The sequence below is a fragment of the Lissotriton vulgaris genome, chromosome 5 (assembly GCF_964263255.1).
Source record: "Lissotriton vulgaris chromosome 5, aLisVul1.2, whole genome shotgun sequence".
NCBI lineage: Eukaryota > Metazoa > Chordata > Amphibia > Caudata > Salamandridae > Lissotriton > Lissotriton vulgaris.
The window spans coordinates 547,702,451-547,718,054 of NC_141693.1; the positions used below are offsets into that span (position 1 = coordinate 547,702,451).

The following is a 15,604-nucleotide window of genomic DNA, read 5'->3' on the forward strand; positions in this document are numbered from 1 at the left end:
CACATGCAAGAATTTCTAGTTCTACCCATTACTCAAGACAGCATAGTTGAAGCTATTGACGCGTTGCGGGGTTCTTCGGTGCACGGATTATACGGTTTCTCTGCCGAGTTTTATAAGGCCTACAAAGAGATCTTAGTTCCACGACTAGTAGAAGTATATGCCGAGGCACTTGAGGTGGGCCGTTTGCCCCCCACATTTAGAGAAGCGGTCATTATTCTACTTCCTAAACCGGTCAGAGACTCTAAATTATGCGGCTCGTACAGACCTCTCTCTTTATTGAATTTCGACTACAAGATTCTGGCTAAAGTTATCGCTATCCGCCTCTCATTATTGATGGAGGCTATCATCTCCCCGGCACAGTCTGGTTTTGTGCTGCATCACTCCACTTCTCTGAACTTGAGGACCCTGTTTGCGGTTATACATAGAATCGACCCCTCCACTCCGGCTGCTGCGGTCCTACTCGAAGCTGAGAAGGCATTTGACTCTCGAGTGTCCCTGCTTCTTATCCATCATGAGACGCATGGGCATGCCGGAATGTTTTGTCTCCACAGTGGCTCTATTATATACTGCGCCTACGGCTAGGCTACGTCTTAATGGCACCATTGTCTCGCGGCACACGCCAGGGGTGCCTTTTATCCCCACTACTTTTCATTCTGGCGCTGGATCCTCTGGTCCGTCATTTCCAAGAGAAGCATCTACACTGAGGGCTCCAGTTCCGTGTTGGCACTCTCCTGATCTCATTATATGTGGACAATACGATTTTATATGTCAGGTTGCCCCAAATTAATCTTGAGCCTCTTATCTTGGAAATAACCCGCTTTGGCAAATTCTCTTGCCTTCACATCAATTGGCATAAATCTGTGATTTTTCCGCTTACCCCTTGCACATCTGCTTAGAATTGCCCCTTCCCCGTTGAGTGGAGTCAGGAATCGGTCAAATATTTGGGTGTTCATATTTATCCTGATACCGCCACCATGTTCAGATTGAATTATGGCAGCGCAGTCAGTTTGCTGGAGGGCCAGATTGAGAGGTGGATTCGCCTCACATTATCTATGGCAGGGCGTATTGCTATAATTAAAATGGTTGTCCTTCCTCGATTTTTATATCTTTTCAATAATATTCCGATCCCTCTCACCAAAGTCTTTTTTTCTCAGAGGTGCTCTTTGTTGTTGCGCCTAGTTTGGGGAGACAAATCTCCACGTGTCAGCTGGTGTGTAATGACTCTTCCATATGAAAGGGGCGGATTTGGTGTCCCTGATTTTTATCTCTATTTTTTAATTGCACAATGTTCCTACGCAAACCCCTGGTTCCTCCCAGACGCTCGCATCTTGTATCGGAAACTTGAAGCGGATTTGGTTCTTCCTGGACTTCTTTCTACTGTGCTCCCCAAGGGCTTCCCACGCGATCCTCGGGACATACAGACTGTCTCGACTACCTGCTGGGCCTGGGACAGACTGCGCAGACTACTGGGCCTGGCCAAGTTGTATTCACCGGCCCTTCCACTGCCCAATGCTACTTGGTTCCTGATTACCAGGGAATTAGTTGTCAGGAACACATTGGAGAAATTCCGCATTCATAACATTGGTGACCTCTTCACTGAGGGGCACGCTTTTTCAATTTCTGACGATTCACGATTCATTGAACGCTCGTTCATGGACTCCTTTGTTTTGACTCGGTTGCGATCCATGTTGCGCGCCTCGTTTACCCACATTTCCTCTGGCTCCTGACCCAGCACCTCCGCTTACGCTGCTCATCCAGCATCCTTCGGGAGCACACTTGGTTTCTAAATTATACAAAACGGGTAGTGTCGCACTCCCCGCTTTTGACTCCAAAGTTCATATCGCGTGGGAGGAGGATCTGGGGAACCCATCTCGGACGATCAATGGGAACAATGCTGTAAAGCTCCGAAAGAAGTTTCCCTAAACAGTAGGCATAAGCTCGTCCATTTCAAATTACTCCGCAGGTTGTATCACACACCAACACGTTCACACAGAATAGACCCTAGTCGTCCCCACTATTGCCCTAAGTGCAAGGCCCCCTTTGAATATTTCGCCCACCTCTTTTGGACTTGCCCCCTTCTTCATGACTATTCCCAGGTACACAAGACTCTCGGTGACATTTTAGGCATGGACCTGATTCCTACTCCAGAAATTGCGTTGCTGGGCTATGTATCCAACTTTCCTCGCACTGTCAGAAAGCTTGCTGCACTGGGGTTTTTGTTAGCCAAAAGGGAAATCGCATTGTTATGGGGGGATAGGCGCCCTCCGAAATTGAAGTCATGGCTTGGGAGCATGGCCTTTTGTAACGCTAATTGTGTGGAATACTCTGTACAGGTCCCTAATATGTCCAGACCAGTGGATATCTGGGGGCCTTATCGTTCCTACATTTCCAAGATCAAAGCTGAATGCCAATCCCAGCCAGCGAGTGGCATAGTTCCTGAGGGAATTGGCTGAGGTGTCTTTATATCCCTAATGACTTGCATCTGTTTTTATTTGATTGATGTCTTGACCTCTGATGTCTTCTTTGCAAAATTGATTGTTATGCCATCACATATATATTGAAGTGTCGGCAATGTTTTTTTTCTTCCTTTTCTTTCTCCATTTCCTATTTTGTGTAGGATATTGCATGCATTCCTCCATATGTGCAGCTTCCTGCATCATTGTGGCCCCAACGGTGAACCATGTATTTATTTGTATCTGTATGCACGCTCTCTATTTTGACATCATTTATTCGCTCCATTATGTAGCAAATGACACAGCACTGGATTCATATATGGAAAAAGGAAAATAAAGTTTTTTTTAAAAAACAGTCAGTATGCATTTGGGGTTGCGCACAACATTTGGCGTCTTTGGGCCTTACCTAGCATGGTACTAAGATACAATATGGACACTTGATATCAAGATTGCCATCTAAGAAAATGGCTATTATAAAGTGTAGTGCCCACAAGAAAGTGGCAGATGATGTAAGTAGAGGGAATGCGTTTGCTGATCAGACAGCCAAGGAGATGGCTCAGAGCAAGATGAAAAGAATGTTTGTTGCAGGCCCAGCAAAATGGGTTCCCGAGAACGCTATGTTTGAAAACACAGTTGAGAGTGTGAAAGAGATACAAAGCGAGGTCACGATTAGCTGTGTGGCAAGAAAGTACAGCACGTTTAGATGAAGAAGGATGTTGGATTGATTTGTCCGGAAAATAGATATGGATGTTACCTGATGCATATGTACTCCCTGTGGTTACCATGGCTCAAGGCCCACTGCTCATATCAGTGCAAAAGGCAATTGTAAACTATTGGCCCAAGTTTGGTGTAATGACAATATTTCTAAAACAGCTGCACACTTGAACAATTGTATGATTTGTTTGATGCAGAATCCAGGAAAAGGTACCCCACACCATCCAGTAGTTTTGCATCACCTACATTCCCCTTCAAAGTCCTTCAAATTGATTTCATTGAGCTAGAACGTCGTAACAATCTCGAGTATGCCTTAGTGGTCATATGTGCGTTTAGTAAATGGGCTGAGGCTTACCCCACTAAAGACAATAAGGCTACCACAACTGCGAAGGTGCTCTTCAAAGAGCTCTTTCCACGTTTTGGAATACCTAGAGTTATTTGGAATGGCAATGGCTCTCATTTTAATGGGAAAGTGATTAGGCTTATATGTGAAGGTCTACACATTAAACAGAAATTCCATGCAGCCAATCACCCACAGTCAGCAGGGTTGGTTGAGAAATAGAACAGCATACTGAAATTGAAATTCTAATACATACAGGAGATGACAGATTATAATGGCCAGATACTCTTCCTTTAGCTCTTTTGCCCACTAGGACTACAGCACATTCTATTACAGGCTTGTCCCCTTATAAGATTGTCTTCGGCCGCTCAGCAAATATCTGGGAGGTCCCAAGAGCAAAGAAGTTTTCAGATATTGAATATCCTGTATTGCTTGATTACCTTAGGCAGTTAATGGAAAGTTTGCATTCTATTCACCAACAGGCGCAAGACTCGTTACTTCCTTAGCCAGAGGGTCCAGGCCACAGTATTCAGCTTGGTGACTTTGACCTAATCCATAACTTCCAGAGGAAGAAAAATCTGGAACCCAGTTGGAAAGGTTCTGAGCAAGTCCTTCTGGCCACACAGACAGCTGTAAAGGTTGCTGGTCGAAAAAACTGGGTCCATGCGACCCACTGCTAAAGAATACCTTTGCATTTGAGTTACGACCTGTGGGTCAAGGAGGGAATAGGAGACGTTGAATTTGAGCAGGTGTCTAGATTCATGCCTTTCAGTGAGGCAAAGTTGGTGTGGACCCAAAAGACTAAGAGAAGTTTTGAATGAGGCTGTCCCACCAGAAATACGAGCTATCCAGACAGTGCCTGGAGCTGCCAGGTACACTTACGTCCTTGGCTGAGGATCACCGAGTCCAGGAAAAAGAAAGACTAGGGATGGACTGCACAAGGTAGGAAAGTACTGAGTAGCACTACCAACGAGGGAGTGAAATAAACAAAAACGCTGCATCTGCTTTGCTCTTGTTGCTTGAACATTAGTCAGGAAAGTATACTTTCAAAAGTATACCACCATTATCGACATGGGATAGAGTAGTAAAGAGCTTAGGACAGAGCAAGCTCCACCACCGGTGCCCCACAGCGCCAAATGATGGACGATAGGAGCCTGTACCAGTGAGGCTCAGACGGACACTGGGAACACTTACATTTCTTATCATTTTTGCATTTCTTCTCTTGTTTCACTATGCATCCTTTTGGTAGACAAATTAATTAGGAAGATCAGCCAATTGTCCCTAGACAACGCAATGCGATTTGGTCTACAGAAAGTAATATTGCGTGTGTCATTGTTCTGGTAACGGTGGTAATAATAGTATGTGGGGTATCATGGTTCTTGGAAGATTCTTTGGGACAGGATCAGCCTACTATCCTTTCCAATCTGTCCCTAGCCTTTGGACTGCATACCCATTGTCACTTTTTAACTACACATACATTCGGCCACCACAGTTTGCGGAGGTAAAGGGAATGTTCGGATTTGGTTACCCTGGATCAATTCTTTACCACCGAAAACCGCAGGGTGAGGGTTACCCTGGCTGTGATAACAGCACATACTGTGATAATCGTTATATGGAAGAACAGAAAATAGCACTCGTGGGTTGGCATTACAACAATTGCCAGTACCCAGAGGCTGGTTACTACGCTGCTTTTTGCCTCATAGTGAACGTTACAGATACTTCTTTATACAGCAATTGTTCAGGGATAATACTGTATAAAAGCACCCTTTCCCTAGTAAATGAAACAGATCCAAGTACTTCTGGAATTAATTTCAGATATGCTGCAGTGAATTATAAGGGGCCTATATATCTATATACCAACTCAAGGTTTTTCATGGTCCAATGGGACTTATTCAAATGTCTACAATGGTTCTGGTGACGTGGCACTCGGAATGGTGCTGCCTTTAGGGGTTCCATATAAACATGTCAGACCTAGAACAAGATGGGTAAAAAGGACGCTAACAAAATAAATAATTTTGTGAAGGGGTAGCACAGTTGGAAGTGAACAGCCATAGCAACAGTATACCATTTGGATACATCCTATCCTCCATATTTACCTTGGGTGGCACTGCCATGGCCATGGGTGAGAAATCTAGAGATTATTTTGGATGTAAATTGCAGAGTCTATCCAACACTACACCTTACAGAAGCGGTATATGCAGGGTTTGATGCACCACCTGAATCCAGGCCCTGACTGTACTAAATTTGACAGTGCTACTTTACAGCAGGGTGCAGGCTCGAGTGAAGCCTGGTCAAAACATCTCAGAGCCCTTGAGATACGCAGGGGCATGAGCCAGGGGTGTCCACTATCCCCCCTGCTGTTCGCTAGGCTATTGATCCTTTGCTGGTGTTATTCAACAGAAGGAATGGGGTAAGGGCATACTGCTACACAACAGGGAACACAATATCTCCCTCTACACAGATGACATACTTTTATTTTTATGAGATGCTGAGACTGGCATAACCTGGGGGGTCCTGAAGCTGCTTCAGCAGGGCAAAGCGACAGGCTTGTGTACTAACTGGGAGAAGTCTTGTGTCTTCGTTGTGTGTGGGGCCCATGAGGTTCTGCGAGTGTTTTGGGACTATGGTATCCCCTGGAACCCTAAGATGTTCCATTACCTCAGGGTAAATATTTTTGACAGGGATAGTGTGGCTTTTTGGCATGTGAGGCAGCTCCCTTTGATGGCACGGGTAGCACTTTCAAAAATGAACATCTTGCCAAGATTGCTCTATTATTTTGTGTACCTTCCTCTTCGGATCCCCAGGTCCTGTTCCTGGTCGTTAAACACATTGATGCAAGAACCCATTTGGGATAGCAGGGGGATATGTAGGGTGTCTCTGTGTACCTTTTAGGGTCCGATCAGGCAGAGGGGCCTGGGAGCCTGACCTTCGAGTTGTACCACATCGTAGCGCAGATGCGGTGGCTGCCCCATTTGCTCGCAGGCTGCCATTGTGAGGAGCTGGGGTAATATGGCGCTAAGCCAGATGGTGGATAGTTGAAGCCCTCCTGCAGGACGAGTGACCCACCCAGGTGCCACGTCCGCAGCGGATGCAGATCACACTATGGTGTTGGGAAAAATACAACAAGTTATCAGGTCCCAAGAGACCCTATTCCCCGGCATTGACACTGGTTGGCATCCCATGTCTAGACGAGGCACTCACACAGCCCACAGACTGTGTGCCTGCTCTGCCGCAGAAATTCTCATGGTGGGGGACTGTCATGCAGAGGGCAAACTGAGAAACCTGGACAAACTCACGGCAGACACTGGCTTGCCTACCTCACAGTTCCTTAAGTATGCAGCTGTTACCCAGGTAGTCCAGGTTTTGTGACAACGGGGCTAATCGAAGCTGCCGTTGAATGAGGTTCTGCAGATTGTCCTTACTTTTGGGGATGATCATAGGATAGTCTCCTGGTATTATAAATCTGCGCTACTCCAGACACGATTACATTTTAACAACGTTGTTAGAAGGCAGCCCTTGACCGAGGGCTGCGAGTCTGGGTGTGGTGGCAGGCCTTGGAACATATTCACACTGCATTTCACAATACCCAATTCTCTTACACTCAGTTCATCTTCATACACATGACGTACCTTACGCCCCACCACCTTAACATACTGCAGGGTACACCAAACCAGATATGCCCCAATGTAGTGAAACAGATGTCGAGTTCTTACATATGACATGGTCATGCCCATTGGCTACCCCGTTCTGGCAGAAGGTGGTGTCAGACTTGGAGACTATACTGGGTAGGACAGACCTGTGGTGGATGCGGGATATATATCTTGGCATTGTCCCCAACTCCAAGACTGTCGAAGGGGAGAACCAGATTTTGGAACTTGGCTCTGGTGCTGGCCCGACGAGCACTAGCCATGCACTGGAAATCCCCTGGTGGACCCTCCCACTGTAGATGGAAGACAGAGGTTGAACAATGGGCATATGCGGAGGATTACACTCTGCAGGAGGAAGGTGGTAGAGGGCAACAATGCAGTCCAATTGCAAACGGCTGGGCATCTCTGCTGGCGGTTTTTGAGGGGATGGAGTGGGAGGACCGGGGTTGTGCATCGATGGATAGGTCTGGGCTGGAATAGACAGTCTGGAGAAACATTGCGCCTACACCCATGGGCACCAAAGGAGGGAGAGAGTGTCTCCATATGTGGATTGGACCAACTGATGTTTTATTGGGCTCACAATGGCTCCTACTGCCTAGGATTAAGTTGCAGGGGGGGTGAGGGGTGGCGGGTGGATGGGAGTTTTAAAAATGGCTGTGAGCTAGCATGATGGCGAGGCCAGCAGGGCTTCAGGATGGGTTGGAGACTGGAGGGATTTTACAGAATGTTACCATGTCTCTCAGGCTACTGATCTAATACTGTACAGCGCAGTAATGTTGTTGTACAAAATGTCTGTATTATTATGTATATATAAGTTTGAAGTTGCTGATACGCAAAGTCTACATCCACTAATAAATAAAGTTTTTTTCTTTTTAAAGTCAGTGAAGCTAGATGTGGAGGGAGCATAGGAGCAATATGCGAGTTGCTTGGCCTTTAGTAGCTCACACTACAGAAAAGGTTGGAGACCTCTGCTTTAGGGTACTTGCCCGCCAATTGCAGACTGTATCTCATGATGGAAGCTGATATTTCCTCATAAAGGACACGCTTGCCTCTGAAGTCAAGGGCCTGCTGAATTGTGTTCATGTCTGAACCCCACTAAACCCCTTGTAGAAACAAAGTTAATTTGTTTGGAATATCAGAACAAAATGCAATCGAACCCCATACCAATCATAATAGTGATTTAAGAGTGATTGGTGAGCTAGTATAACTCGTTTGGTCTCCACTCCAAATTAATGCCTTGGAACTGAGAATGCAAAGTATTATTTTTACCTATTTATCTGAGGTTGTGTATAGTATGGAACACATGATTGCCACCATGAGAGCTGTTCATACAGTGGCAAACTTATTAACAAACATCACTATATATACATAAATAAAATATGTCACAGTAACATCTGAATAGAAGGCTTCATCAGAATGTTTCTTAATATCAAGAGGAGTAAAGATGTTGTTCTTAGCTGTGACTATTGTTATCCTGGCTGAGGTTATTTTGAGTCAGCCAGTGCTAGAGATGTGTTACTTCATTGGTAAATAAGACTGTTTAACAGAACTTGGCTCTTACCATTCTTGAAGGCAATGTGTGAAGTTATTGATCTGAGTGCCAGGAAAATGTTATTTTAGATTTTTTGTGCTGCACTTCAGATTGAGAGTAAGTTATTTTTTCTGATTCTTGCATTTTGGCATCTCTAAAGCACACACCTCTTTATTACCCGATTTTCTATTTTATCAAAGACATTTAATAAGGGTACTAGATATGAGGGAGTGCTATGCTATATTTAAGCTTTGCGGGTGATGCATGCTGTTCTTAGTTAGGCTTTTCTATCCACTGATATTCAGTTTAGGGGCTTCAGAAAAGGAGAGGTTTGATCGGTCAGTTTAGTGTTTGAGGATAGCTCGTCAAAGTGTTCAGGGTGGCCCTTTAGTGGCATAAGACTAATTGCAAGCATGCCTGTGAGCAGTGAAGTTCTGTAGTCAGCCTAGATAGAACAGAAGCTTGGACTAGGGACTGAAGCTCTTGGACTGAGACCAAGTGCTTGGTACATATAGCTGCCATTGAGCATTCGTGGCTATGTAGTTTATAAATCAGTGAAGTGAGAGATTGTAGTCCAGTATGAAACCCACAGAAAGTGCTTTATTAACAATTACAGGGTTGTTTCCGAGTAGATCTGTCAAAGATCAGATGGTGAGCAATGGTGCTTTCGTTCTGTGGTGTGATGAGTAGGAAACCTGTCTTGCGTGGATTTCGTTTTAGGAAGCAGCTAGAAAGCCGTAGCCGAGTCCTCCCAAGGCCTTTCTTTTAGTGTTTATGCTTCTTTTTCAGATCTTATTTTTAGATACAGTTTAGTGCATAGCTGCGTATTATATCCAGATCCCACAAATCTACACGGACTAGTTCTCTGTATAGATTGAAAAGTGTTGGGCCTGTAAGGGAGCATGTGGGAAGCACTGAGAATAGAGGGAAGGGGAGGAGTGGTCACCCATCATTACTGTAATGCACTTGTCTATCAGGTAAAAATTGAACCATTTTAAGACACTGTTGTTTAAGAGGAGCGTTGATGAGGAATTTGTGGCCCACCACATCAAAGCCTGCTGCAAGATTGAAAACGACTAGAATGCAAGCTTCTCTCTTCTTCACCTTCTTATGAACATTATTAATCAATGCTAGTTTTGCTATTGCAGAGTTGCATTCCTCTCTCTATCTTATACTATGAACTTAAACTTACCTCAATTCTAACACAAACAATGGCGTCAGGATCCATAATATTTCATTGCTTCCCACAGGGGCATTCAATCCTGCAGTGCTGGCCACACTTAACACACATCATGAGTCAAGGGGGGCAGAATTTCTTATTGGCCACTGACTAAAGCTGGAGCCTGTTCTCAAGGTTTTTCAGATGTTTGATCGGTAAACCTTGTATCCATGACAATACAGTCTAAAAGAAGCTACAAATCCATAGCCGTGAACCAAGAATAGGGTCCTAAGAGAATCTGGTCCAACAGCTAACTCACCAAACAAGAAAAGAGATTTACACAAAGGTGCCCTAGCTAAGAAATCTGGAAAGCTGCATGGGCATTCACCCGGACTCTAACTCCATCCAAACATTTTTACTAAGGGGCTGTTGTATGAATATGCAAAATTACTTCCTGTAGAGGTTCCCTCTGGAATCCTGTACTACAGTGCCTCCCTCTGGGCTATTCACACCGAGTCTGGATATATAGGTCTGAACACTAGTCTTTAAGATAAATCTTAGGCGGTGATGCCAGGGAACAAATCTCCAGAGTAATTTTACCTAGGTCTCTGATAATGTAACTGAGTCTAAAATGCACTGCCATTGATATAGGCTATCACAAAATAAACAAGTGATTGGCTAAATGCAAGTCACATGAAATACGCAAGTCAATTCTCCTCGTCCTCTTAAGAAATGTCACACAGAACGTAAGCTGATTCAGCCCAGACACTTTTTCAGGGGCCGTGTGATTTGGCTAGGGCGCTGCGTATTATCCTAAACATCCGTCAACTCAGACCAGTCAATAATAGAGCTGTGCAACTTTTCCTGTCAAGCAATTCAAATGATATTTTAGACACTGGCCACCCACACACTCATTAAGTCACATCCAAAACGGGCTTGCACTCATGTTTAAACTGCTGCTTTAATACATCCACAATGTTTTTGCTGGGATACAATCGTATCTGTATGTGAACTAATATCTTCTTTTTTTTGGCGATACAAATTTTACTTGTAGAATCTCATTATTTCCACAGAAGAGGAGTCAGTGGCTGTATATTTATACTAATGCACTTAATCATTTTATTAGATGTTTAGCTATTGTTTTCACACAAATCCAAGTGACTTTAATACGCAGATGTCACTGTAAATGTAATTCTCGTAAAATGTTTTTCATGAAGTATGGTAGTTTCATTATTTGTGTAAAATATGGTCTACAGGGTGACAAGACGTTTAGTTCCTCAATCCGATTTCCTTTTCATCAATGACATGGGGTCTAAAAATAATGTATAGAATAATCAAAACACAGGTCATCTTAACCTTTGGTCTGTTTAGTCGATATTCTCTTCACTAAACGCAATTAAAATCGAAATGCCTTATGCAAACTCTCACACGTCTGCAGACAAATGTGCTTGAACATTTTTTACTACAAATTGCAGTATTTAAATTACTGCTTTTAATGAACATTTTGTTTGTAAAAACATTTTTTTTATTCTGGTTAAATAAAACTACCTCTAATATAAATACAAAATCACAATGAGTGTCATATGACAGCCAAATAAAGTAATCTTGTTCTGCTGGCTGTTTTTACATAGAGCTTCGCACCACAGTGTCTGCAGTTTTCGTCCATTTGAGTGGAGGAGTGTCACCCCACATGCCCCAGAGCAGAAAAATAAAACGGTAATAAAGTTGATTTATTACCGTTTTATTTTTCAGCACCCCGTCCCGAACAAAGGGGCAATTATGATGTTGGGCGGATAGCCACCACCTGACTGGCGGTGGCGATCCGCCCGACATCTTTCCCCAACCACCAGCCATTTACCCCCGCCCTAATAGAATGGCGGGGGTCACAGCGGCAGACGGAAACACCGTCCGCCGCTTTACCGCAGGTAGGCAATTGTTACGATTGCCTGCCATGCGGCCCTGGAACATAATATGGTGGTGGTGCCTAGCAGGCAGCGCCCGCCATATTATGATATGTGCGGCTATGTGCCTTTCCATGGCGGAAAGGCATGTAGTCTTTATTAATGGGGGCCCGTTGTGGGCCCCCAGGGCGTTGGTGTTGGGGGGCTGCACATGGGGGGGACCCATTTGCATGCACAAGGTGGCAGGCACCGCACAGTGCCTGTCACGTTGTGCATGCAAATGCACAACATGCATTTTTAGGGCTCTGGCCTGCCGTACACTGCGCAGCAGTGTCGCGCAGCGAGTCCTTTTCCGAGGGGAATTGAAAATGGACCTGGAAATTCCACGCATTTCTGCGTGTTATTTCCAAGGTCCATTCTCATTGGCCTTGGCGTGCGTGCTGTTTTTAAAGAGAACACGCAATAGACCATGGGCGGTCGCGTAGCTCCGCCTATGGCCTATTGGTGATTGTTACGCGCAAGCCCATATGTCTTCAATTATCCCGCCCAGACAAGGGATGGATAATTAAAGACATATGCTGGCGCGCGTGTGCACCATTCACGGCCGTTTTTCTTTTCACAGGACCTTTCCCCAGCGCCTGCCCTCCTCCCCTCCGTCCTATCCTTCGGTCCACGGGCAAAACAGCCGACAGGGCACTCCGGCGCTCCAGCCCGGAACCCAGGAGCCGAGGAGGCGGCCCCTTCCTTTTCTGCCTCTGAGAGCCACGCAGTATAATTAGAGTGGCCATAGGTCAGACGTGCAGCTTTCGGATTTTGTCACCGATGACGTGCAGCCATTGAGCACTACTTTCAAGGGCAGGCTGCTTGAGCGGACGGTATGCACTGGTTCAGCTCACTGCAACTTGGAATGAACTACCTATCATGCTCTTTGGTATAGACATAACACTCACTGCTCTCTCCTATTGTGTTGCTGTTTTATATAGCGCGGACTCGCCGCAAAGGTATTGGAGCGCTATATATGAGCACCAATTACATTACAGAAGGGCGCGTTCGTTTTTTAGGCACAATGAGATTATGGGATTTGCTCAGAATCACAGCATGGTGAGCGGGCGCAGAGACTTGAACCCGGTTCCCCAGCTTCAAAGTCGGCAGCTCTGGTCGTTAGGCCACGTCCCCAGCACAGACTGCAAGCAGACTACTCTCCGGCGCTCCAGCCCGGAGCCCAGGAGCTGAGGAGGCGGCCCCTTCCTTTTCTGCATCTGAGAGCCACGCAGTATAATTAGAGTGGCCATAGGTCAGACGTGCAGCTTTCGGATTTTGTCACCGATGACGTGCAGCCATTGAGCACTACTTTCAAGGGCAGGCTGCTTGAGCGGACGGTATGCACTGGTTCAGCTCACTGCTTCTTGGAATGAGCTACCTATCATGCTCTTTGGTATAGACCTAGCACCCACTGTTCTCTCCTATTGCGTTGCTGTTTTATATAGCGCGGACTCGACGCAAAGGTATCGGAGCGCTATATATGAGCACCAATTACATTACAGAAGGGCGTGTTCCTTTTTCAGGCACAATGAGATTATGGGATTTGCTCAGAATTACAGGATGGTGAGCGGGCGCAGAGACTTGAACCCAGTTCCCCAGCTTCAAAGTCGGCAGCTCTGGCCGTTAGGCCTCATCCCCAGTACAGACTGCAAGCAGACTGCTCTCAGGACCTAACACTTGCACGGTTGTCTTTCTGCACTGCTCTCTAGAAGACTGCTGGCAGCTCCCCCAGACAGCTGGGAACACTGCTCCCAAGGCAGACTGCTCCCCAGTACAGTCTCCTCGCACTGCTCCCCAGTACAGACTGCTCACACTGCTCCCAGTACAGACAGTTCCCCGGAAGAGACTGCTAGTGCTCTGGTGATGTAAGAGCCCACCTCCCCCAGCTGCCCCCATTGTACCTGGCCTCACCCGCTTCCCCCTTCCTTCCAGTGTTACCCCTCCCTCATGCTCTGGTGACGTCAGAGCCCCCCTTCTGCCGCGACGGCAGGGCCTAGCCCGCTCCCTAGGCTCACACCTCTGCCTCCACGCCAGTTCATGTCCTCCGTCGCCTTCTGTTTATGACTATTGCCTCCTGGACTTTGAACCCACCACAGTGACTGTGAATATGCGCAAGTGCCCGGGAGAGGTGCTCAAAAACCTTTGAGAGTATCTATGGTCTAAACGGTCAGAGACAGACAGACAGACACACACACACACACACACACACCCCCCACCCACCCACCCACCCCACCTCCACCCCATAAAAATATTTCTGGTGAGACAGTGATTAGACACAGGGCAAACTGTATACAGTTCATCTCTATGCGTGTATATGAGAACTGCAATAGTTAATTCGTCACTCATGCATGTACTTATCCACCGATCCGTATGCTTCAAGGCGTAGAATGTGCCTCCGAAGGGTTAATGCTTAAAGTATATATGTACACAAGCCCTTGGAGGCACCGCGTGCCTAGAAGTGTGTGTGGGCTGCTGGGTTTACCCATGTGCTGTGAGCACACATCGGAGTGGCAGGGGCGTACCTATGCAGAGTGAGAGTGACAGCAGAGTGAGAGTGACAGCAGAGCGAGAGTGACAGCAGAGTGAGAGAGACTCAGCAGTGTGAGTGTTCCAGGGAGAGCAGGGTATGCTTGTGCGCTTACACGGTGCACTGACACATAGGAGCTAAAACAAAGAACAGCTGAACACGTGCCTTGGGAGCTTCATGGAGGCAGCCGGACCTCTGTGAGGGAAGCAGCAAGGAGGGGACGCCCCAACCACTCAAATGCAACTACTCACAACATACTGTACGATTACAACACAGGCCAAAGGGCAGAGTTAGGTCTTTTCGCATTACGTAGGGTGAGCAGTGTGTGTGTGTGTGCAGGGTGAGCAGTGTGTGAGCGTGCAGGGTGAGCAGTGTGTGAGCATGCAGGGTGAGCTGTGTGTGAGTATGCAGGGTTAACAGTGTGTGAGCGTGCAGGGTGAACATGGTGTGAGTGTGTAGGGTGAGCAGTGTGAGTGTGCAGGGTGAACATTGTGTGAGTAGTGTAAGAGTGTGTAGGGTGAGCAGTGTGTGTGTAGGGTGTGCAGGGTCAACATTGTGTGAGTGTGTAGGGTGAGCAGTGTGTGAGTGTGTAGGGTGAGCAGTGTGTCAGGGTGAGCAGTGTGTGAGTGTGCAGGGTGAACATTGTGTGAGTGTGTAGGGGCAGTGTGTGAGTGTGCAGGGTACGAAAACTCAAACTAAGTCCACCACACACATAACACCACACACATAACACCATACACATAAGACCACACACACACCACACACATACCACCACACACACACACAACACCACACACTCACTACCACACACGCAACCACACACACACAACCACACCGCCAGTGCACGCTTTCACCGGGCACAAACATCACCAGCCGTCAGTTCATGCTTTCACAGGGCACAAACACCACTAGCCGTCAGTGCAGGTTTCCACCAGGCACACACTACCAGACGTCAGTGCACACTTTCACCAAACACACACACACACACACCACCAGCCATCAGTGCACACTATCACCAGGCACACACAACACCAGCCGTCAGTGCACGGTTTCACCAGGCACACACACCACCAGCCGTCAGTGCACGCTTTCACCAGGCACACACACCACCAGCCGTCTGTGCACGCTTTTACCAGGCACACACACCACAAGCTGTCAGTGCACAATTTCTACAGGCACACACACCACCAGCCATCAGTGCACACATCAATTGTTAACGCATCCACAATTAACTATTGTAGCAATCGCAGTATGGTGCACTTTACTTTTAAACATATTAATCTAAAGCCC

General features: G+C 46.5%; 1 protein-coding gene across 3 annotated transcripts in view; it reads right to left on the reverse strand.

The window, feature by feature from the left end:
- The window catches only part of PRXL2A (peroxiredoxin like 2A), a 304,325-nt gene that overhangs the window by 65,531 nt on the left and 223,190 nt on the right, over positions 1-15,604 (reverse strand). The window lies entirely within an intron of this gene.